Below are 25,819 nucleotides of genomic sequence, written 5' to 3'. Positions count from 1 at the left end.
TTGTCATTTGCACTCTACGTGAGTCCCAGATTCTTATTATCATGCAGCATCACTATAGTGTAATAAATCAAGCACAAGAGGTTTTCATAGGCTGCACATCCCAAGGTGCATTCATAAGCAGCAACATCACTGCACACTACATCACTCTCTCACTACCTCACAACTTCACTCTCTCTTTCTAACTCACTAATTCACTCTCTCTATCTCACTACCTCACTCTCTCTCTCAAATACACTGTCACTTACACTCACTCTTTCACTACCTCACTCTATCTCACTACTTCACTACATCACTCTCTGTTTCTATCTTAATACCTCACAACATCCCTCACTACCTCACTCTCTCTTTCACTACCTCAATCTTTCTCTATCTCACTACCTCACAACATCACTCACTGTTTCTATCTCACTACGTCAGAAAATACCTCTCACTCACTAACTCACTCTTTCACTACCTCACTCACTCTCTATCTACCTCACTCTCTCACTACATAACTCTATACATCACTACTCCCCTCTATATCACTACCTCACTATCTCACTACTTCTCTCTCTAAAAAGATCACTAACTCACTCTCTCACTACCTCTCTCTATATCACAACTTCACTCTCTCTCTAACTCACTCTTTCTATCTCACTAACTCACTTTCACTGTCTTTCACTACCTCTCTCTATCTCACTACATCACAACACCACTCTGCTTACATCTCACTACATCACAACATCCCTCTCCCTCACTACATAACTGTTTCACTACCTCACTCTCACTACATAACTCTCTCTACCTCACTACTCCACTCTATCTCACTACCTCACTATCTCACAACTTCTCTCTCTCAAAACATCACTACCTCACTCTCTAGCTCACAATCTCACAACTTCACTCTCACTCACTACCTCAATCACTCTCTATCTCACTACCTCGCTTTCTATCTCACTAACTCACTTTCACTCTCTCTTTCACTACCTCTCTCTCTATCTCACTACATCACAACATCACTCTATGCTTATATATCACTACCTCACAACATCCCTCTCCCTCACTACCTCACTCTCTCTATCTCACTACCTCACTCTCTATCTACCTCACTCTCTATCTCACTACCTCACTCTCTCTCACTACCTCACTCTCTATTTCAATACCTCACTCTCTCTCTCTATCTCACTACCTCACTCTCTCTCTGCTAATGCAATAGGTATCACATATGCAAAAAAAAAAGCTAACGCCAATAGAAATGACAATGCCATTTATTTAGGGATTCAAAAATGATAAACAAAATAATGAGCAATACCAATAGCTCTACCTATAATATTGCCGAGACCATTGCATTGTAAATGCTTGTTTAAAAAGGTGGGGAGAGGGAGGAAGTGCCACAGAATCTCCAACTTTCTGTTCCTGTCCAGCAGGCTCCCCCCAGTGCTTTGTCCATCTCCTGCTCATTCTGCCTTTGGATTTTGAGCTGGAAAGATCACTCTTTTTGTCTGCTGCATCATTGCAATTGGATTTGAGGATTTTTTAATTGGATATTTTACAAGTAAGTGGTTGTTGTGTCTGTTTGATTGGGGGCATTGCAGTTGTTGTAACTACAATTTATTTTTGGTAACTATCACCATTCCTTTTTTTTTTAAATATTGTGGGTGGTAGTAGTCAGTAGTAGGCCCGAGCTAGTCGTGGCCTCATGGGTGTGTGCATGATGAAGCAACTGTTCCTTTGGTGTTTTTTTAATGTATTTCATTTTCAAGCATCATTTAGGGCCTGGATGGCATTGGATTTAGTTGGGAAATGTGTTTTTTTGGGGTGGGCTTTCTGTTGTTGGGGCTGGTCTTGTGGCTGGTGGCCATTTAGAAGCCTAGGCCTGCAAGCTTGTCTGGCCTTGTCTGCCAACAGGCCTGCTTTCATCCAGTAGGATCAGAGCAGGTAGCCACAGCTTTATTAATCAAGTGTTTCTGTGTGGTCTGTTGAATTTAGACATCATTTAGGGCATGGATGGCATTGGATTGAGTTGGGAAGTGTGTTTTTTTGGGGTGGGCTCTTTGATGTTATTGGGCCTGGCCATGTGGCTGGTGGCCATTTTTAAGCCTAGGCCTGCAAGCTTGTCTGGCCTTGTCTGCCAACAACAGGTCTGCTTTCATCCAGTAGGCTCAGAGGCTGAGCAGGTAGCCACAGCTGTATTAATCAAGTGTTTCTGTGTGGTATGTTGAATTTAGACATTATTTAGGGCATGGATGGCATTGGATTGAGTTGGGGAAGTGAGTTTTTTTGGGGTGGGCTTTCTGATGTTGTTGGGCCTGGCCATGTGGCTGGTGTCCATTTTGAAGCCTAGGCCTGCAAGCTTGTCTGGCCTTGTCTGCCAACAACAGGCCTGCTTTCATCCAATAGGCTCAGAGGCTTATCAGGTAGCCACAGCTGTATTAATCAAGTGTTTCTGTGTGGTCTGTTGAATTTAGACATCATTTAGGGCATGGATGGCATTGGATTGAGTTGGGGAAGTGTGTTTTTTTGGGGTGGGCTTTCTGATGTTGTTGGGCCTGGCCATGTGGCTGGTGGCCATTTTGAAGCCTATTCCTGCAAGCTTGCCTGGCTGTGTCTGCCAACAACAGGCCTGCATTCATCCATTAGGCTCAGAGGCCGAGCAGGTAGCCACAGCTGTATTAATCAAGTGTTTCTGTGTGGTCTGTTGAATTTTAGACATCATTTAGGGCATGGATGGCATTGGATTGAGTTGGGGAAGTGAGTTTTTTTGGGGTGGGCTCTTTGATGTTGTTGGGCCTGGCCATGTGGCTGGTGGCCATTTTTAAGCCTAGGCCTGCAAGCTTGTCTGGCCTTGTCTGCCAACAACAGGCCTGCTTTCATCCAGTAGGCTCAGAGGCTGAGCAGGTAGCCACAGCTGTATTAATCAAGTGTTTCTGTGTGGTATGTTGAATTTAGACATTATTTAGGGCATGGATGGCATTGGATTGAGTTGGGGAAGTGAGTTTTTTTGGAGTGGGCTTTCTGATGTTGTTGGGCCTGGCCCTGTGGCTGGTGTCCATTTTGAAGCCTAGGCCTGCAAGCTTGTCTGGCCTTGTCTGCCAGCAACAGGCCTGCTTTCATCCAATAGGCTCAGAGGCTTATCAGGTAGCCACAGCTGTATTAATCAAGTGTTTCTGTGTGGTCTGTTGAATTTAGACATCATTTAGGGCATGGATGGCATTGGATTGAGTTGGGGAAGTGTGTTTTTTTGGGGTGGGCTTTCTGATGTTGTTGGGCCTGGCCATGTGGCTGGTGGCCATTTTGAAGCCTATTCCTGCAAGCTTGCCTGGCTGTGTCTGCCAACAACAGGCCTGCATTCATCCATTAGGCTCAGAGGCCGAGCAGGTAGCCACAGCTGTATTAATCAAGTGTTTCTGTGTGGTCTGTTGAATTTTAGACATCATTTAGGGCATGGATGGCATTGGATTGAGTTGGGGAAGTGAGTTTTTTTGGGGTGGGCTTTCTGATGTTATTAGGCCTGGCCATGTGGCTGGTGGCCATTTTGAAGCCTAGGCCTGCAAGCTTGTCTGGCCTTGTCTGCCAACAACAGGCCTACTTTCGTCCAGTAGGCTCAGAGGCTGAGCAGGTGGCCACAGCTGTATTAATCAAGTGTTTCTGTGTGGTCTGTTGATTGTACACATCATTTAGGGCATGGGTGGCATTGGATTTAGTTGGCAAGTGTAATTTTTTGGGGGTGGGCTTTCTGATGTTGGTTGTCTTAAAGACATGCTTTTGTTGTGTGTGTCTGGTGTGTGTTGGTGTGCAATGCATGCACCCTGCAGACCTTTTTGGGGCCTGTGAATGTTCGTATATGCATTTTGTTGCATTAAAAAGGCAGAGCAGTGTGCTTTAGCATGCATCCTTTACCTGGCTTTTATAGGCTTTTTGTCAGCTCCTGGTGTTTCCCAGGCCCCCTGCTTGTTTGTGATTTGTGAGTGTCCATGTGGCTGGTGGCCTTTTTTGTGTTGGGAGTTATTAGTGTCCTGCTTTTGCCATATAGGCCTGCATGGTTTTCCTATTGGCTTACTGCTGCCATCCATCCACCCCCTTTGCCAGCAGCAGCTCCATGGATGATGAGATGCTCAAATAATTTAATGGCAAATAGGGTCCACCCCACTTCCATTACATTTTTATTTTGGTGGTTCTTATTAACTTTCCTATCCTTCCTGAGAGTGTAGTGTGTGACTGTACACAGTAGTATAACATAGCCCTTGTTGAAAAAAAGTCAGAAATGGCTAGACTATCTTTTGTTTGCACTAGTACAGTAGTAAGTAACTGAACCACAACAACAAATGCAACATTTTACTGATGTTCTTCTCCTGGCTTATTTGCTTTTAGGTGCACAAAAAGCCAGAGGAGGAGGTGTCATAATCATCACCCGGCTACCCGTTGTACTGCCAGCCAGACAGAAGTCCTGCTGCGCATCACGTCCACGTGTGACCAGAACTTGTTGTGAATCTGCATCCTGCCTGACATCTGAAGAAGATGGCCCCAAACAAAGGTACCAGGTCCAGTACCAAGAAAGTTGCCAGTGAGAAGAAGGAACAGAAAAAGGAAGTGCCATTAACCACGACTGGTGTGCCGGCCAATGTTTTTTTTGGCACCAAAAAAGTTGAGCCTGCAGCAGCGTTGTCCGGGAACCAAGCTGGGAGCAGCACCTCAGCACCAGCGGTCTAACCCCACCAACCTAGGCCCAAGGCCTTTAGTGTCGCAGAGGTAGCCAGTCTACTAACTAGCATCGATGTTGAAATGTCATTATCGCAAAGTAGTACACAATCAACGCAGGCGGAAACTCAGCAGATAAGTGTGCAGCCGCAACAAGAACAGCAGCAGCCGCAACAAGAACAGCAGCAGCCCACCATAGTAATTGTTGCTCCTGACGCAGGGGCATTTCAGGAAATCGAGCTTCCTGCAGACAAAGTGGAGCAAACCACTGTTTCGGAAGATCTATTGTCTTCCAGACCACCAGCAAGGAAAAGGAGGCTTAGTCCATCATCTTCTTCTTCAAGCCCCGCTTCTGATGATCGTGATGCCACTTGGCATCCACCAGCTCAGTCTGAGAGTGATGCACGCCACAAGACAATGCTTCTGAAAAGGAAGGTCCCAGAAAAACTTGGAGTTATGGAGGTAGATGTAGAAGAGGGGGGTGATGTTGATGAAGACGAGCCAGTCATCACGCACATCACTCCCGCCCCAAAGGGATTGCAGACCAACATTCTCACCCTATCCAAAAAGGCTGCTACTGAGCAGGATGTAGCACGGATGTCACCAACACAGGTTACACCACTACTACCTCCAGCTGCCATATTTATCAAGGCCCGGCAGGGACCTACATCCAGCTCAACCATCTCAGTCGGTAGTGGTAGTAAAAGTCACAGAGTAGCTGCACAGGGTCACATTCCAAGCACACCCTCCAGTTCATCTGGTATTGAAAGTGGCACATCCAGCAGTGCCAGAAAGTTCTCCTCCCCAGTTTGGGACTTCTTTTCTGTTAGCACCAAGGAGGAGAACGTTGCTATGTGCTCAATTTGTCGACAAGGGGTTCGGCGGTGTAAGCTTGGTACAAACTATGGTACCGGAGGCCAAACAAGTCATCTCAGAATACACCACACTATCGTTATCGTTACTTCAGTTAAAAGAAAGTAGAAAAACTCAACCCATTGAAGTTGGTCAGGAAGAATTAGGGGGCAATATTATTGCGGTGGAAGGTGAAGAAGAGGGAGGCATTTCTAGCCCTGTCCCCAGTAGTGTAGGGGTACCGCCCACATCCTCATCAGTAACATCTGAGTGGCACCGCAGTAAGAGCCATACTCAGAGTCAGGCTGAGACACCAAGGCAACCGAGTACTGCAATGAGACAAACTGTGTCGTTGAGCCTAAGTGGGTTAATGAAAACAACAGCACCACAAAGGAAAGTAATCCAGCCTACCATTGAGAGCATGCTTAGGTTGGAGGGGCAGTTCCAACGCAACCACCCAACGGCACGGTTGTACAATGCAAAGCTGGCTAAAATGTTACCGCTGGACCTTCTCCCTTTTTCATTTGTGGAAGGGGTGGGTTTCCTTGAATTTGTGTCAGCCACCTGCCCTAAATGGAAGGTTCTGAGGTTCTGGACTTTTAAGAGTCCAGAGGTGTCAGGGAAACAACACCCGAAGACCCCTGAGTTCCTCCTGTCCCGGTGCACAAATAAACAGAGACACGGGCTTCTCGATGGCAGCGTCAAAGACCAAGGTTTATTTACTGCAGGGACACAGAAATCATAGGAACCACACAGAGGCAGAATCTACGAGACTGTTCAAATTGCATTAAGTGGGTTACTCTTTAAATACATGCAAAATGTCTTTGGGCTACATTACACGAATATTTCTCATGCCTAACCCGGTATCCCAAACAAACAGTAAATTTGACATCAAACAATAATTAGTCGCAGGTTTTCGGTATTCGATCAGGCCCTCTCGACAGTTTTCCATTCTTTGCCCGATCCTCCCCATCATAAAAATCGTAACCTCCCCATTGTAAAAGCCCAGAAGGTAAGGAGCAGAGCCAGGTGCAAAGGATTGAAATGTAGGATAAGAGGTGTTTTATGGATCATAAACGGGCATGGCTACCGTCTTCGGCCTTTCAGTCAGGACAACGGACACGAGAACCAGTATAGCAGGACTGGCCTTAGGTAAGGGAGGCAGCTTGATTCTGCCTAGTCATGCAGCGTCAACCTTTCTCGGGGCTCAAGCTTACGTGTCCTTAACAAGGTGACTCTGCCGAGGTCATCGTCCGTTCATTGACTATGTGAGGGCAAGAAACAAAATGGATGCCGTAACTAAAATGGATGCCATGACTTTAGTGACAGAATGCCCTATTTTCCAGTGAATTCATGCTAGTTGCGCAGCGAAAACACTGTCATGTATATAATGGATCATTTGCGGTTCATTGGTACCAAAATCGTGTCAGTACTACGATACCGAATTCACGGGTTCGGATCGCTACAGAACCTCAGTTCCCAGCCGGTCCTATTTCTCAAGAATAGCTGTTCCGGCACTACATCATGATTTGCTGGAATTGGTTGGACAAGCTTTGAAGCAGAGTGCTGTTCACAATAGCCACCTGACAACAGACATGTGGACCAGTTGCCAAGCCACAGATTACATGTGCATCACTGCACACTGGGTCTCTTTTGTGGGGGTTAGAGATAAGCTATCTGAACGAGGTGCTGTTGACACAGCTGCGATTTTTAAAGGTACTTGGAAACATGCAACTATAGCCATGTTCGCCATGGAGAAATCTCATACGGCTGTAAACATTTTGCAAAAGTTTTGCAGCAAGGTTTTTGAATGGCTGTGCCCAAGAGGGCTTAGTATTGGTTTTGTTGCCACAGACAATGGCAGTAATGTACTTAAGGCCATGGATCTAGGTTCCTATTTCAGGGTTCCGTGTTTGGCGCACTGCATAAACATTATAGTTCAAGTCTTTCTGAAAAAAGAACCCATAGTCAGCAACTTACTGGCCATCTGCCGAAGAATATGCACTCATTTCAGTCATTCTTTTAAAGCTCGGAAGCAGCTGAGCATCATTCAACGTGAATATAGGATGCCAGTCAAAGCACTCATCCAGGAGGTGGCAACACGTTGGAACTCAACGTATTACATGCTTGATCGTCTGTTTGAGCAGTACAGGCCACTCAATGAATATGTCTGGAAAAGGGGATGCTACTGTTAAAGGCATGAACCTTCAGATGGAGCAATGGAGCCTAATTAAATGCCTGACTGAGATGCTTCGTCCTTTTGAGGTCTTCACACGTGAAGTCAGCAAGGAGGACTGTACAATGGGCCAAGCTATCCCATTATTGCAAATGCTAGAGCATCACCTGAAGAAGGTGTCTGAATCATACAAAGGTGTGGAGGACAAAAGGGAAGCCTATGACTTGGTGGAGAGCTTAGCCCGTCGCTTAGCAAGAACATTACATTTGTGCCACAATTCTGGATCCACATGCAAAAGACATTCTTTGCTTTTTCAGAGATTGATGTTGCCCGCTACAAAACTTGTATAGCTGAGGCAGCTAGTAAGTTGGAAAACGAACGGCTGCTAACTAAAAGCTCGCAAGATCAAGCCACAAGAAGTACTGCAGCAGGGCATGCAGCATCAAGTGTGACTTCGTCGGCTGAGGGCAGTGCGTTTGGATCACAACACTCACCATCACTATCGACAACAGCAACAATAACTGGATCATTAGGCCCAGTAGAATTGTTAGACGATTGGTATGTACAGTTAGGCATTAATAAGCACAGTGCTGATGCACAGAGAAAAGAGCCCGAAAGCTTACCAGCAGCACCCCTGAACATTGAGCGGATGGTCCAGGCCTATCTGGACGACCCAACAGAGGTGTACGTTGATCAAAACCCATTGCAGTATTGGTATAGGAAAAGGTCTGAATGGCCACTGCTGAGCAGGCTGGCGATAAGCTATCTGGCTTGCCCTGTCGCAAGTGTCTCTTCCGAACGTGTTTTCAGTGCTGCTGGTTCCATTGTAACAGTGAGAAGGACCAGTCTCTCGCCCAAAAACGTGGAGAGGTTAACAATAATCAAAATGAATCAGCACTTCATACCACCGAATTACACAATACATGAAGCAATGGAGGAAGATGAGGACAGCGGCTCAGGTGACGGAAGTAGTGTGTCACATGATTACCTACTACTGGCTGAACCCCCAGAGTTTGAGGACGAGCTATACTTCCCTGACATTTAGGCTTGCATTTACTGTCTTCCACCCTTTTTTTCCCCTTTATTTGTGTGTCTGTCGTTCCGGTTACAAACTTGTGAATCACAACAAATCCATTACCACCGTCTTCTACTCTTCTTATTTAATATACAAGTTTCAGGTGTCTGCAATTTGACAGTACAGTCCTCTGAATCCAGCTCCTCCGCTCCATCATACTGAATCTCCTGCCTAAATCCATTGCCCTCATGAATGATGATTAGATGATGGAAAATAGAAGAAAAAAGAAAAACTTTCCTAGTCCCGCCAAAAGAAGTGGAGCATGAATCAGATGACTACTATAGCTATCCTCCTTTCAGAGCCGAGAGAGACTGCCCATTAACTGAAAATGAGATGGAACAGGTAATGATTGATGCCATGCATTGGACGCAGAGTCGCAGACTGAGTGATGTTGTTGTTGTTTGTTGTGCATGAAGTCATTGTGCACTAATCATGTTTCTACAGTACACACTAAACGTAACTCAAGGTGAATTTTCCCCTTCTTGCAAATAAGAAATTTGTACTTCTCCTGCAGCTTGATACATTGCTTTTAATTGAATACATGAAGGGGACTCAATCTGCGCACTGAGTATGATTGACAACAGCATCGTCCATGATGATGATGGCGAAAAAGACGGCCCGTTAACTTAAGATGAGAAGGAACAGGTAATGACAATTAATGGCATGCATTGGACACCTGACTCTGAGCGATTGGTGTTTGTGTTTTCATTGTTTGTTTGTTGTGCATGAAGTGAAGTCAAAGTGTACTAGTAGTCTTACTGTACACACTAAAGAGTGGCTCAAGTCAATAATATTTCTACTCTTGTTGTGTAATAACAAAATGTTACTTCTACTGCAGGCTGATCTTCGCAGTCAGTCAGTACAAGTATCGGAGATGATTGATGGAATAATAACAAGTCAGGAGGACGTTTCATGAGTGGCATAAAAGCCTAAAGGTAAACACGTCAACAACAACCACAGCAGACCCAAATGTCTGTGTAGAAGTGGAGTCGAGCGTAGCGGTGGGATAACTGCGGTGCATTGATTTACTAACTTAAATTGTAAAATGCTATGTTTGGAATGGATATGTGCTTTGCCTTTGTCCAACTCTTTAAAAAAAATTAAAAAGTACTCTAAACGCAGGATGTGCTAAGCAACGTGCCATCAGGCCTGTCACTGTGGGCCTGCTCTCTCCTGTTGTTGTTTAAGGTCAATGCTGGAAACGGACTAGAGTAGAGATGACGCATACATGCCGCCTCGGAAAGTGTTCTTGTTGCACTACACCATAACTTGTGCATTTGTTTCAACTTTGTTTCTCAATATCTCCTTTGTTTTTCCATCTACAATTACAGGCCAGGCTTTGCCCTATACTTGGGAAAACATTACAATTACATACCTTACCAATAAATCGACATTTTTTTTCCAGCCGGGCAGTGGCGAGTGGCGACACCCAAGATTGATGGACGAGAGGACCAAGAGGAATGCCGAGATGCAAATCCAGTCCACATTTTTGACCAGGATAACACAGTAACAGTATCAACTTTCATGTTCTTTAAAATAATTTGATTCATTTTTTTGTCTACATTCTTTACAACAGTGTGTTCTTGTTGTTGTTATTATCAGCATTAGGTTTGCTCTCTGTTTACGATTCATCCCTACCAATATTTAAAATTTCTATTTGCTATCTGTAAAAGTATTAAGGCCGGAACAACAGAACAAGAAGTGTATCTAATCCGGGTCTCCTTATCAATCATCATCATGCATGCATTTCCTTTTTCTCCCTTAACTTTTGGATATGTTAGTCTTCAAAGATTGTCGTTTGTTTGTCCATGCGTACTGTTTTTCACTGTCAAACCTTTCCCCAAATCCCCTTCCCATCCATTCAACAAACCCTAACCCTCTTCCCCCGGGCTGTGTGACTTATTGTCGAGGTGTGACTAAATTAAATGTACACCAATACTTAATCACAAGCTTTCTGGGGCGGATGTGGCGAAAGCAACAGTACTTCAATTTCAAGGCAGAGCGATGATTTTATTCTGCTTGCCCACCCATGAGTAGTATATTTTTAGAGGTGATTTTATTTAACAAATGAACATATGCCTCAGCATTAATTGCCGGCATTGATTGGATTTGTTGTCATTCCTCATACACAGCACTAACTGTTACGCTGTAGGCCTAGTGAAGTGACCCGACACAACTATAGTTTGTAGCTATTGTGGAAATATGGATTTTTCTGATCAGTTATGTCCCCTATCTTGGACCCCAACGGTTTCATGTATGAATCACAAGCACATGTATGTTCCCTCTAGTTCCAGTTATGAAGACGCAAACACATGTGCGTCCACCGTCAACATGTCCTCTTTCAGATCAGCCATGAATGGGCCGGATATTCCATTCCTAAGTACGAAAGGCCACCGGCTTTATATGGTTCACTTATGCCATTTTACAGTCCAGACAAGTAGGCCCTGATTCTGTCATCAAGCTTTTCTTTCTTTCTTCCTCTGAAGCTCCAGTCTGAGCCTGCATCTGTGACCATGAACTTTGTCTCATTCCCTGCGCGGCTCACGAAGCCTGACATCAGCCTGTTGCCTGCCAAGAAACTGTATTTCACCTTCGAAATTATCTGCTCCGCTCCCTGCCCAATGCATTCCTGTCTAGTAGTTTAAGTAAACATTCTTCCAGCTACCGAGCAAAGGCCCGGCTTCTCTGTCTTTATGCAAGTAATTCATAGCCTTATTATTATGGAAGACTTCTGCCCTCGTATCTAGTGTAGACATTTAGACGCTTGTACACGCACTAACAGTCAGTATAGTCAATATAGAATAAGATTCTACTCTAAGAGACCTCTCTTTTGGATAACATAGTTCTTTAAACATAGGATGTTAGACATGATTTGGGATTAGGTTGACTTGACCCTCCAGACTTCTGTCGCCACATGTAGAGCTAAATGTCAAGTCCCCTTCACCCCCTAGTTGCACGTCAATCACACGTCATGCTGCTGTGCGCGCATTTCTGCCAAGTATTTCTGCTGACATTGCGAAATTCTTTCATGGAACCACCCTATTATGACATCACATCTGATGACGTTCTTTAGTCACACCCAGTTACACCTACTTTTGCTACGTATGTATGTCTTATCTACACTATCAATTGTTACGCCTCTTGCATTTGCTTCACTGTAATGCCTATTGTATAAAAGTGATTAATTATCAATAATGTATGTACTTCACTTCCTGAACCTTCGTGGTGATGGAACTTGGAGCAACCGATTCGAATCGTCCATTGGAATAAAGCCCATTCCGAACCTCTAATACCACGGATTCTGCCTCTTATTTATTGAGCTATTTTTATTATGTTTCTGTATCAAATTAAGTCCCGGTAATTAAATTATTTACCACATGAATGGCGCCCGAACAGGGACACTTTCTCATCTCACGCGCCGGCGGTGCGTTGCAGGCCCGGTCACCTGCCACAGCTGGACGGACAACAACGCGTACCAGCAGGATTTCCTGTATCTCCCTCCGGTTAAGCGGGGGCGACTGAGGCTGCGATCAACACCCAGACGAGGCGGTGAGAAGTGCGAAGTATCCCGACCAGAGCCTAGCTGAGAGAGCAAGATCCGAGGTATACAGAGGCCCACCAGGTTTCCGAAGCTCAGAAGTGTCCGAAGTTGTCGAGTCGAGTCCAGTCCGGTCCAGTTCAGTTCAGTTCCGTTCCAAGGCCTTCCGTTCCGAGCTACCCGGTGAGTACCATTACTGGGGAGGCGTTCTGGCGTGCACATAAGTTGTGCCGGTCCAGACGGGTTTGGGTACACAAATCCGGTCTGCACTGTTTTAGCAGTGTATCTGTACTGTTTAGCAGTATATCTAGTATATCAAGTATATAAATTCAGAATAATCCAGATAATGCCGAGTATTATGTTTAGTGATTAAGTTTTCCTTAGATCGTCATCATCATTGTTTGCTCATTTAAATGTTAAATGTGTTAATACGTTCTGCATATTGTGGTATGAATGACTGTTCATTATCGTGTTTATTGTATTAAGTTTGTTCAAGATCAAGTATCAGATCAGTTCTCAATATGCCGCTCTTTTCGAAATTAAGACAGATCACAACTAGAAAAGGGGTACTCGAAGAAGCTGTTCCTATTCCTCCTAGGGACACTCCAGGGTACTTCATGTATCATAAACACGGCTTAGACGCTATATTATTTCTTGATTTATGGGTAGACTACACCAAGGAATTACCAGAAAGTCAGAGGTGGCCCGCAGCTGGGACCTGGGATGCAGAGTGCATCATGAAAGTAGAGGAAGAGTTATGGAAAAGGAAAGTCAGACAGTCACAGAAAGACGCCGTTGAGTTATGGCGTAAGGAATCTCATAGACGTACAGAAAAGGCACTCCGACAGGAAGAGAAAAATAAGGAGAATTCAAATAGAGTCCGAGAAAATCTATTAATTGAAGAAGGTACACGAGTGAAATCAGAACAAGTAGACAGACAAAGAAATGCACTTATGAAGGGTATGTATCCCCTTCTGGCCGAGGGATTACCTAAGGCTACTCCGGAGATGCCAAAAGACTTGCCACCCCCATTATTCCCAATAAAAATGCATCCTAAAGGGCATCCTAGAACCGCAGAAGATGTTTTTCTTTCCTCATATTTAGATGACGCAGCTCCCGAGTATGCTAACCCCGCCCCACATAGACCGTCGGCCGGGGAGGTTCAACGCCAAGATCCTGTATCTGTATCTCTACAACAACAAATCCTGACACAAGTTCCGGCAAGCACACCTGTTTCCACGTCTGTTCCTACAGCTGCTTCTACAGCTGTGCCCACACCTATAGTTGCTGTATCGCGTTCAACGAATCCTTTCACGCCCGATACCCCAGACGGGGCTACCGGAGGTGCTACCAATATTTTTTCTACGCCACCCAGAATAAATAAACTTACTTTTCAAGAGTCAGCACATCCACGTACCCCCAAACTCATAAATGCCCGCACGCTTAAGGAACTTCTTGTAGATTGTAGATATGACCCTGTGCCCGGCAAAGAGGACGAAATGATCATGGCATCATTACGTATCAGACGAGCCGCGGTGTATTTAGGGAAGTTACCAGGAATGACTATGCATCTAGATAATATATATCATTTTGTCCAAACAGGGCGAGATTCTGAATGTATTAACAGAGCTATGGAATACCAGAAAGTGGAAATACAGGGGGAACTGTTACGTTTCCTCATAAATTGTGTGATCAGAAATCAAGACCGACCGGGGGTAGACCCGGAAGCAATGCAAATTCTTACCAGATGGAGCCAGAATATATCAGAAGGGAGACATGATAAGCAAAACTGTATAATAGCCATGTGCCGAAAGATCCGTAAAGAAATAGAACGCCTACACGAAGAGAGATTAGCGGTAGACCAGTTCGAACAAAGCGAGGAGGAAGGATCAGGACTGCCCACAGGACAGTCAGACACCATAGCCTATGTAGGTAGAGGAAGATCTTGTAATAGTACTAGATGTTTTACTGACCCGATACGTCCGATATGTCCAGATAATAACAGGAATTTCCAAACACCTATAATAAATATAAGGTCCCCCGAGCATTCGTTCCAAGCCGCTGACAAATTACTGCGAGAACGAAGGGGTTATCATTTACTCGATTCTATGGATGAACAAGAATTAGCCAGGTCAGCCGTTCATTGGGTTGACAGTCCCGGAAAATATGGTGATGATACAGTAGCACACACATTTTTGAACCTCACCCCAGACGAACAGCGTTTAGCTGGGATTTATATGATTCAACAACTTCTTATACTATATAAAAGCCAACATTCAGATCCTGGTCCCTTACCTGATATATTGACTGAATTACTCACGAATAGATGGAGAGGTTCAGGTACTAAGCTAATTAAAGAAATACTAGAATCAAGAAAGCAGTACATTCTTTTTGTATGTCCAGAACATGTCTCACTGCCCATCAAGGAAAGACCGATGTATTACATGGACAGACAGAATCCCTTACGAGAAGTACACCCAATAAAGGGCGAGGACAATGAGTTTAAACGTGTATTTGTATATACGCCTATATCGAAAATAGAATTGTTAGAAATGAAGAAAGTGGTACCCAGTCATGACAAAGACCCAGCGGGTTTCCACCGAGAAATTAAAGACATGTTACTCATGGGAGAGTATACCTATCCCGACATTATGACAATATTAAAGGTATTGATGCCTGCTGGCATTTATGAAAAACTCAAGGAAAAAGAGTGGGAGGTGGGAGACCAAAAGATAGACTGGACAGCATTAGAAAATGAAGAAAAGGCCCGAGGTCCAGGTTCGGGACTTGGGGACAAAACTAAAGCACTACCAGGTTTACTAGTACAGGTACTGCCACGTTTATTAACTACGAAAAAGGAAGACTGGGGTGCAATCTCAGCCTGTAAACAAAAGCAAGATGAAGACACTAGTGATTTCTATGCCCGATTTGAAAAATGTTTTGGAATAAATAGTGGCATAAAAGCAAGTAGCGAATCATACCCACATCTGTTTGTGACAAAACTAGTTGAAAATTAAAATTCGAGAGTACCTGGCAAGGTAATACCCCATCACAAATGTTACAAATGTTACAGTACCATTACAATAGAATTAGAGAGGAACAAGAACATGAACAAAGACGCATGAAAGACACGAAAATGAAAATGCTAGTCTCCCAGACAGTTCCAGCTGAAGGACATAAAAAGGGTACGACACATTCCGGTGATTCAGCAGGACCTGTAAAAGGGACATGCAACTATTGTAAACAACCAGGTCATTATATACACGATTGCCCAGTCCTGAAGCGTAATATCGCCACAGGTATTACAAAAGAAAGACCACGGCCACTTAGACAGGATCAGAATGAACAAGGAGCTCCGCAGCATGCACAGTCCATGCCAGCTCCACAACAGTCTATACAGTTTGTGCCAGCTGCACCAGCGCTGCCGGTTGCTGCCACACAAACCACGACACGACAGCTGTACCAGACCGCACAGTATGACTATCCTGATTATCAACGATATGCATGAACCAGCCTAGAGAGGGAAGTTGACTTACCCCTTATCGAGGTCCCAGTAGACCAAGAAGGACCTTATGTACATAGTGAATTATTAGGCCAAGATAGAAAATTTTTACTTGATACAGGGGCAAGTCGAACAACCATAAAACGTAGTGAAGTTCCAGGGGCACCCCTCTCAGGCTCACAGAATATTTCCCTTGGTTTTTCAGGAAAACCTATTGTTAATGAAGTATCACAGCCTCTTCCACTTACGATAGGACCCTTGACCAGAACTACAGATTTATTGCTTACTAAATCATGTCCAGAAAACTTGTTAGGTATAAAAACACTGAAAGCTCTAGGAGCTATAATATGTTGTTCTCCGGAAGGAGTAAGATTGTTTTTACGTGATTTCAAAGGTCACTATGTGTCTCGAGACATGGATCCCCGACTGCAGACTTTACCTACACATCTATGGGCACAAGGCCCTACTGATGTTGGTTGCATGAATATTACACCATATCGAGTTACACTAAAGGCAGGAGTGGTACTACCACGAATGCGACAATACAAGTTACCACCAGATGCTGTAGTGGCTTTACTACAAATCATTGACGAGCTCATTGCCCAAGGAGTGGTTGTAGAAACAGACTCCAATGTATGTAATTCACCGATAATTCCGATTCTTAAACGAACAGATCCGAAGGCCCCGCCAGTATATCGATTGGTTATTGATCTGCGCGAATTGAACAAATGCATTGTGCCACAATTCCCTGTGGTCCCAGATATCTCGTCATTACTGACAGCTATTGATTCCGAAGCAACATTCTTTACTGTAATTGATCTCAAAAATGCCTTTTTCAGCGTCCCTATAGATCCGGAAAGCCAATACTTGTTCGGATTTAGTTTAAATGGACGTAGCTTTAAATTCTCACGCGCACCTCAAGGATTTACAGAAAGCCCCAGCATCTATAGCCAAGCACTGAAACGAGAACTCGACAGTATCCACATGCCAGTAAACACTGCCCTGCTTCAATATGTCGATGATCTGCTGATCACCGCTAGAAGCGAACCTGAATGTGAGAAAGCATCACTGACAGTTTTACAATTTCTAGCCGAAAAAGGGCACAAGGTGTCCCCTTCTAAGCTGCAATTCTGTGTCCAGCGAGTTGTTTATCTTGGACCCTCCCCGGACTCGCTGTCCAAGGAGGGAAGGCAGCTTACACCCGACCGCATTCAGTTAATAGCTAACATGCCAATACCCAAGACACAAAAGGAGGTGCGGGCTTTTATAGGCCTCACTTCATATTGTAGGCAGTGGATCCCTCAGTATGCATTTCTAGCAAAACCACTCATTCAATTGACAACACAGGAGGCAGCCACATCGACTGTTCTCCCTTGGACTCAGGAACATACACAAGCTTTTGAAAACCTAAAGAAAGCCTTATGCCAAGCACCGGTTTTAGCAACACCATGTTACAATAAACAGTTTACACTCTTTGTTACAGAACGCGAAGGTACTGCCTTGTCAGTACTCACACAGGAACAGGCAGGATCCCACAAACCATGTGCTTATTTTTCTAGTACATTAGATCCCGTAGCTCAGGCTTTGCCTGCATGCCTGAAATCGGTGGCAGCAACAGCTTTAGCAATAAGACAAAGCGATGCCATAGTGTTAGGACATCCATTGACAGTTCAAGTACCACATGCAGTAGAAGTTCTTGTGAATAGAACGCAAACACAGCACTTGACTATAGCGCGACTTACAGGGTATGAATTAACATTGTTTCAGCCACATATAGAAATCAGACGTTGTAACACATTGAATCCTGCCACACTTTTACCCGTAATCGGAACAGACCCACTAGCTCATGATTGTATTGATGTTATTACAATCACGACGAAACCCAGACAAGACTTGACAGATGTCCCATTGTCAGACTCAGACCTAACGTTGTATGTAGATGGTTCGTGTATGAGAACAAGTACAGGAGAGTTAGTGGCCGCTTACGCAGTCACAACAGACACTGAAATCATTGAAACAAATTGCATAAATACCTTGTCCGCTCAAGCTATACATAGTCCAGCGCATCTAGGAGAAAAAGCTATGCTAGACAGCATCCAACACATTTGGTTCAATAAACATTTACGAGCAGCAGCCAAGCAAAAAGTTCGTACCTGTATGATCTGTTGTCAGTTCAACCCAGGAAAAAGCGTTCCCGTAGAACAGGGTGGATTTCAGCCTCCTGATCACCCTTTTGAAGTGCTCCAGATGGATTATATCCAGATGGAACGATGTCGAGGATTCAAATATGTTCTCGTAGTTATCTGTGCTCTTTCCCGTTGGACAGAGGCATACCCGGTTTCAGATTACACTGCCCCGACTACTGCCAAACAGTTAGTTCGAGAATTCTTCCCACGATACGGTTTACCACGTGTTGTCTACTCAGATAACGGCCAGCCGTTCTCATCCGAACTAATGAAACACGTTTCACTTTTGTTAGGCTATCAGTGGAAATTCCACTGTGTCCGACACCCCGAGGCAGCAGGTCTCGTAGAAAGACATAATCAGATCCTGAAAATCAGATTGTCCAAAATATGCAGAGAGAAAGGTGTCGACTGGGTAGTAGCCTTACCAGTTGCACTCTTTTACATGAGAATGGTAGCACACTCTCGAACAGGGCTATCCCCGTATGAGGTGATCTTTGGCAGACCACCAAATATGTGGGGGACGCCTATACCACGAAAAATAACTGATATTGACTGTAATATGCTGACAGATTATTTGGCTTCCTTGATGTCTGCACTACAATCTTGTCGTTCACAGGTAGCTGCAGCCTTTCCCGACAACACTGAGGTGAAACCCCATGATATAATTCCGGGGGACCTGGTCCTCGTGAGGAACTTTGATCGAAAGACTCAGCTGGATCCTAGGTGGAAGTCACCGCAACTGGTCTTGCTCACCACAAGGACAGCCGTGAAGATCGAAGGCAGAAAAGGCTGGGTACATTCAAGTCATATCAAGAAATTTCATGGACTACCATCGGATGTAAACACCACACCTCGTGTGTCTTCACCCATTGACTCAAAACTTCCTTTTGTTGAATCAAGTAGTCACGAACAATATAAACTAAAACTCAGATCTAACCAGTCGGGAAATTTGATTGTTTAAGTCCTCTCCAAGGTGAAGCGGTTGAATTTGTCTCTGACATGTATCCCTTAGATCTGAATAGAGAAAACACCCGAAACATGTTGAAACGACATGCATACTGTAAATCACTGCGTAGTCATTGCACAGTGACGTTATTAATTTTGTTTTTCTTAAGTCTTTTAATAATTACTGCAAGTATATTGTTGCACATATATTATCCTATTTCTAGACATGTTTATAATGTTACTGCTGAACATTCTTTTAGTGAATTACCTCCGCATGAGTTGTCTTATAGATTTGCGCTGCGCAATAATACGTTTATTAGTATGTTACATCATTCCCATCAGGTTAGCAATGCTACAAATTGTTGGATATGTGGCCGACTCCCTCCCTATCAGAATTATAAAGGAATTCTACCTCTCTTTCCATACCCATTCACACACAACGGCTCCTGTGGAGCATGGTTTAGTTTAATTAATCCCCTAGATTCAAATTCTGCAGTTTATCAAGACAACTGGGTATGGGGAAATTTAAACTTAGTTTTACTTAAAGTCTGCTACCCTAACAAGGAGGGACTTCCCAAGAGAACAGGAACTGATCTAGAAAATGAAGTATATGGATTAGGTAATTTTACGCTTAATCTTATGATCCTAAATGTCGAATCCGAAGCTACTCCAATTTTGCCCGCCATGTCAGTATTTCCAGTAAAAGGTGAATTATGTGTAAGAAAGAATGGTTCCATACATATGGGCCATAGTAGATGCACCACTGTAATAGAATTCAGTGATCAAGGCAAGTCGACATTTAGAGCTTCCCGCCATTCCTATTTTATATGTGGTCAGACGGCATATGTACGTTTGCCTCTAGATTGGGATGGTACCTGCTACATTGGATTCCTTTTGCCACCTGTTTTCCTAGCTCCTCCCGATTATCACAGAAATACTCATTTAGTACACAATAGAGAAAGGAGAGATCTCCCAATTGTCGATTACACTGAAACAGCATGGAAAAAATACACAGATTTCAATAAAGGTCTCTTTCCCTATATAGGTACCGTTACTAATAGTAAGCTGATACGTAGATTAACTAGAACCCTTGAAGCAGTAGTGAACGAAACTATTTCCGCCTTAGGCAATTTAACAGAAGAGCAGTCTGCTATGCGGATTGTTGTGCTTCAAAATCGTCTTGTCCTTGACGTCATCCTGGCCGATAGGGGCGGAGCTTGTAGGGTCATCGGATCAAGTTGTTGCATTTTCATACCAGAAAATTCGCCATCTGTATATAAAGCCATAACTCGCCTTCATAAGATTGTAAGCCAGTTACACCAGAATCCAGGCACCTGGACTTGGTCCGGTTGGTTTTGGAGTGTATTATCTACCTTTGGATGGAAGGTCCTATCTTTCCTAGGTATTGGCTTCCTCATACTATTCAGTTGCTGTCTATGCCTACAATGTGGACCAGCGATTTGTGGTCTGTGTGCCACATCGTGTATTCCATCACCAAGATTTCATTCGTCCCAGAAGAAAAAAGAAGAACAAATGATGCTATATGAACAGATCAATGGATTAATGAAGATTGATATCTCTTGACGGGCAAGTAGGGGACAAGGAGGGAATGTGGAAATATGGATTTTTCTGATCAGTTATGTCCCCTATCTTGGACCCCAACGGTTTCATGTATGAATCACAAGCACATGTATGTTCCCTCTAGTTCCAGTTATGAAGACGCAAACACATGTGCGTCCACCGTCAACATGTCCTCTTTCAGATCAGCCATGAATGGGCCGGATATTCCATTCCTAAGTACGAAAGGCCACCGGCTTTATATGGTTCACTTATGCCATTTTACAGTCCAGACAAGTAGGCCCTGATTCTGTCATCAAGCTTTTCTTTCTTTCTTCCTCTGAAGCTCCAGTCTGAGCCTGCATCTGTGACCATGAACTTTGTCTCATTCCCTGCGCGGCTCACGAAGCCTGACATCAGCCTGTTGCCTGCCAAGAAACTGTATTTCACCTTCGAAATTATCTGCTCCGCTCCCTGCCCAATGCATTCCTGTCTAGTAGTTTAAGTAAACATTCTTCCAGCTACCGAGCAAAGGCCCGGCTTCTCTGTCTTTATGCAAGTAATTCATAGCCTTATTATTATGGAAGACTTCTGCCCTCGTATCTAGTGTAGACATTTAGACGCTTGTACACGCACTAACAGTCAGTATAGTCAGTATAGAATAAGATTCTACTCTAAGAGACCTCTCTTTTGGATAACATAGTTCTTTAAACATAGGATGTTAGACATGATTTGGGATTAGGTTGACTTGACCCTCCAGACTTCTGTCGCCACATGTAGAGCTAAATGTCAAGTCCCCTTCACCCCCTAGTTGCACGTCAATCACACGTCATGCTGCTGTGCGCGCATTTCTGCCAAGTATTTCTGCTGACATTGCGAAATTCTTTCATGGAACCACCCTATTATGACATCACATCTGATGACGTTCTTTAGTCAAACCCAGTTACACCTACTTTTGCTACGTATGTATGTCTTATCTACACTATCAATTGTTACGCCTCTTGCATTTGCTTCACTGTAATGCCTATTGTATAAAAGTGATTAATTATCAATAATGTATGTACTTCACTTCCTGAACCTTCGTGGTGATGGAACTTGGAGCAACCGATTCGAATCGTCCATTGGAATAAAGCCCATTCCGAACCTCTAATACCACGGATTCTGCCTCTTATTTATTGAGCTATTTTTATTATGTTTCTGTATCAAATTAAGTCCCGGTAATTAAATTATTTACCACACTATCCCAACCACCATTATGTTTTGTTGTAAAATATTTTAGCATATTATTGTTGCTCGGTAAGTTCTGTACTGTACTTCATTCTACTACTCCTCGAACAGTCTCTCAAAGGCGACTGACTGTCTCATTTTCTTTTTTTGCAAATGCTGCTGCCCTGCCAGTGTCGACTACTACTACTACTACTAGTAGTACTATACTACCACCACCACCCCAATCATGGCATGTTGGAAAAAGGAAACCATCTTCACCATGTAGCCATTGCTGTGCCTAAGTTAAACATCAAGCAAAGGTAAGAGAAGTTTGGGGGAGGCAGAATTAATAATGGACATGTTTTCAATGAATTCAATTTCACACACCCCTTTGAGTCCAGATAAAGAATGCATAGACTAGAGGAGAGACTGAAAGTACTAGTAGGACAAGTCAATCAGTAAGGGGTGTCGCATCTATCTGTTTGTGTCTTACACAGTCAGTCAATTATTTAAATCAAACACTGGCTATGGGCGGGCCTGCACCAGCAAGGAAACAATGTGATGTAAAACAGTAACCCCACCTACGAAACATTAACAACATTGCATGTAACATAGAAAAATAGATTTAATTGACCCTAACATAAATGAACTAAAAACCCACAAAAGCTGACCCACCCCCCTCCCTAACCCCAACCAATGTCCGTAAGAAAGTCCAGAAAATAGTCTAAAAACCCACCGCCCAATTCCCACCCACCCAAACAAGAATTAAAAAAGGGGCAGAAGACAGGGACTAAGGTGTGGGGTGGGATTGCAGGAGGACATGCATCTGCTCCTCTAGACGGGTGACGCGGCGTCTGAGGGCGCGGCAGTTGCAGCCACAGTGGTGGGGGGCACCAGAGACGGTATTGCGGTGGTGGTGGGTAGCCGCCAGACGGTGGCACCGTACCACTGGAGGGTGGTGGCTGGGGCCCGGGGCACTGGAGGAGGCTTCAAGTGCTGCTGCAGTCTCCTCCTCCTCCTCTGCCAAGACCACCATTCGCCGATATTCCTGCTACATTGCCTCCAGTTTCCGGCACCGTGCCTTGGCGGCCAACTCCTTCCGATTGACTTTGGAAGGAGTAGCTGTGTATCAAAAAGAAAAAAACAAGACAATTGTGAAATATACTCTTAGAAAATCAGTAAGACAAGTTAATTATACACATAGGGGCATGGTAGCACTATAAAGCACAGTACATAACATTTTAAATCTCGCCCGTCCTTCTTCCTTCCACCCGTCTTTCAATTTTTAGTTGAACACCAGATGATCTGACTTTTGGTCTTCTCCATAAAACTTTCAAAGCGGAGTTGAAATCAGATAGATGAGGCCATTGGTTACTCAATACTCCCGCTCCTATGCCAATTAAAGGGTGTCTAGTCTAGTTCACTCTTCAAACGTTCACAACAACTCTTACTTACTTAGGACATCGGATGGCAGGGCAGACTTTGTCCGCCCGCCATCCTCACGCTAAAAAGGGTGGGGGTGCTAAAAATACATGTGACAGGCCCCGCGCGGAGCCTGCCACGTTTTGCTTTGAAAGGCAGGGGGTACCATAGCATAGGTACCCTCCATGGGGGCCCCCAAGCATACTCCGCATGCCTTTCCGTTGCGGCCGGCAATGCCGCCACGTAAAGGCATTCCAAAATGCAGATTATATGGCTGGCGGTGTGTTCAGACACGCCACCATATTGAACCCTTTTCCACCCGGTCGACATGTGGGGGGGTCTGACTCTTTTTTACAGGGATGGCGGGATGTTTGCCCCTGTGGGGTTGGTGGTGACTAACACCGGCCCGGCGGGTGCAATCCGCCCGCCATCCTAATGGGACCCTAAGTCTCAACAGTACAGTATACATACAGTACACCCTTGCAGTGAGTGTAGTGTCAACAATAGTTAAGGATTATGAATCTCTCTTACCACCGCCCGCCACTGGTGCTGGCACTCCCCCTACCGCTCCATCGTCGGTATCGGCAACTGCCGCATCCTCTCCCTCTGCGTCGCCTTCGCTGGCCCCGGCAATGGTGGTCGGTAGTGCGCCTAGAAAATATTGCACATTTATTAGGCGTCATATACACCTCCCCCTATTGGTCAGTAGCAAGATTGAAAAATGAGTTAATACTATATAACATACATCACTAGTACAAATCAGGTAGTAGTAGAGTAGACACTAATAGTTATATATGGTCCCCCCTAGGGTCATTCTAGCCTTTGATTAGTTAGCCCGAGCCATGCAACCATTTTACCTTTGTGTCTTTTATTTTTGCACATGTGACGTTACCTTGCAGCTTGTTGTATAAGACACCTTTGAGCCTACATGACCTGCCTCACACTGCTACTGTCTACGCGCTGCGTACAAGCGGTCAACAAAAACATTAACAAGCCACTTTTTTATGATTGCTTATCCATAAATGCTACACTTTTTGGCACTCTTGAGAAATGCTTGCAAGTTGCAATATACTAACGCGCACCATTTCATTTTTCGCATTACAGACGGAAGATTACCTTCTACGAACCAGAGCTTTGCAGAGCTTATGATGCAACAACTACCTGTACTAGGTTCTTCTAAGGTGAGGGTCCCTTCACTCAGAGATCTTCATTTATAAATTTATATAAACTAAATTCCTAGGGGATGGTGGTGCTGCCTTCCACCACTATTCAGTTATCATGATTTAATTCCCAACTGTAAGTAAGTGTAACAATGTTTTTGTTTTAATGTTATTGATTTTCCTGTTGGTGCTGCATTATATAATAGAACAATGTACAGAGCTTCTCAATTCAAAATAAACATTTTGAACTTACATAGACTTCGTGGTATTTGGTGTGGACTTACACGAGTGAGCAAATTAAAGGAATGGTGTGCATGTGCATTGCTTCCACGACTGAGAGGTTGGCTGTGTTATGTTCTGGGTTGTCTACTTGTTGGGTATCTTGGGGGGAGGGTTCGGAGACCTAATAGTTATGACAAGACACTACTATAGTCGGGCAGGGGATTGTGGTGGGTTCTGAATTTCTGATTGAGGTGTGTGAGGAAGGTCCAACCTACCATCACCAACATCCTATTTTCTTGTGCAAAGGTCTGTATGTGCAAACAGTAGTAGTATGTCCTATAGGCTATCATATCAAAATAGTAATAAATCTGGTTGGGCATTTGTTGGTGTGAATTGTCAAAGCCTCAAGATTAACAAAGACTCAAGATCAATAAGACTAGAAGTAGTACAAGAGGACGTCCCAAAGGACTGGACTCAATGGCTAGAGCTACTGGTGAATCAGAGTTTTATTTACAACCTTTCAAATAAAGAGTGGCCACCTGGGCAAGCTTAGCTACTACAGTACAGACAGTCTGATAGTAGTAGTAGTAGTACAGAGAGTCATCATAGCAGAGGCAGGGGTAACAAGATTTTTGAAACCGTACAGAGCGAAGGATAATTGTCGGTAAAAAATAGCATTGGGAAAATGAAACAATAGTTCGTGAAAAATATGGTGCAGTAAAAGTTATGGAATAAGAAATAGTATTAAAAACAAGAAGACTTACTAGGGCCAGCAGAGGAGCCCTCGTTGGTGTCCTCCTGTTGGTGGTGTTCTCCCGCCGACTGCCCACTCCCTGTCTGCCTGCCCCCGGGTGCTGATGAACAGGAAAGATATAAGAAAGAGACAAACATTGATGGATGGTGTCAAACAAATACAATATTTTTAAAGAACGGTCAAAAAACACTTATGTAAACAACAATTGCAATAACTAAATTGACCGATCTCATCTGGTCAACAAGTAGTATCGAGGGATTTGCGGATCGACTACTTAAGTTACTATTTATCAACAGTAATCCAGTCTTCCATTCTGATTCCAGAATACTAAGTTACAACTAAGCCTAAGTACGACGTACCACCCGACCTAGCCCACCTATTCCAGACGTGCCAATTGTACATTAAGTATGCATTTCCACTTCTTTTAGTCCTCAACAATGCATATGGTCAAATGGAGGACACATGACTACATTTTTTGTATACACCAAATTTTGGGTTGATTGATTGATGCTGATGTTCTGCTAGTGCTAAGCCAATTACCACCACT

Source organism: Triturus cristatus, chromosome 7 (genome assembly GCF_964204655.1).
Source record: "Triturus cristatus chromosome 7, aTriCri1.1, whole genome shotgun sequence".
Lineage (NCBI taxonomy): Eukaryota > Metazoa > Chordata > Amphibia > Caudata > Salamandridae > Triturus > Triturus cristatus.
This window is presented reverse-complemented; position numbering follows the sequence as displayed.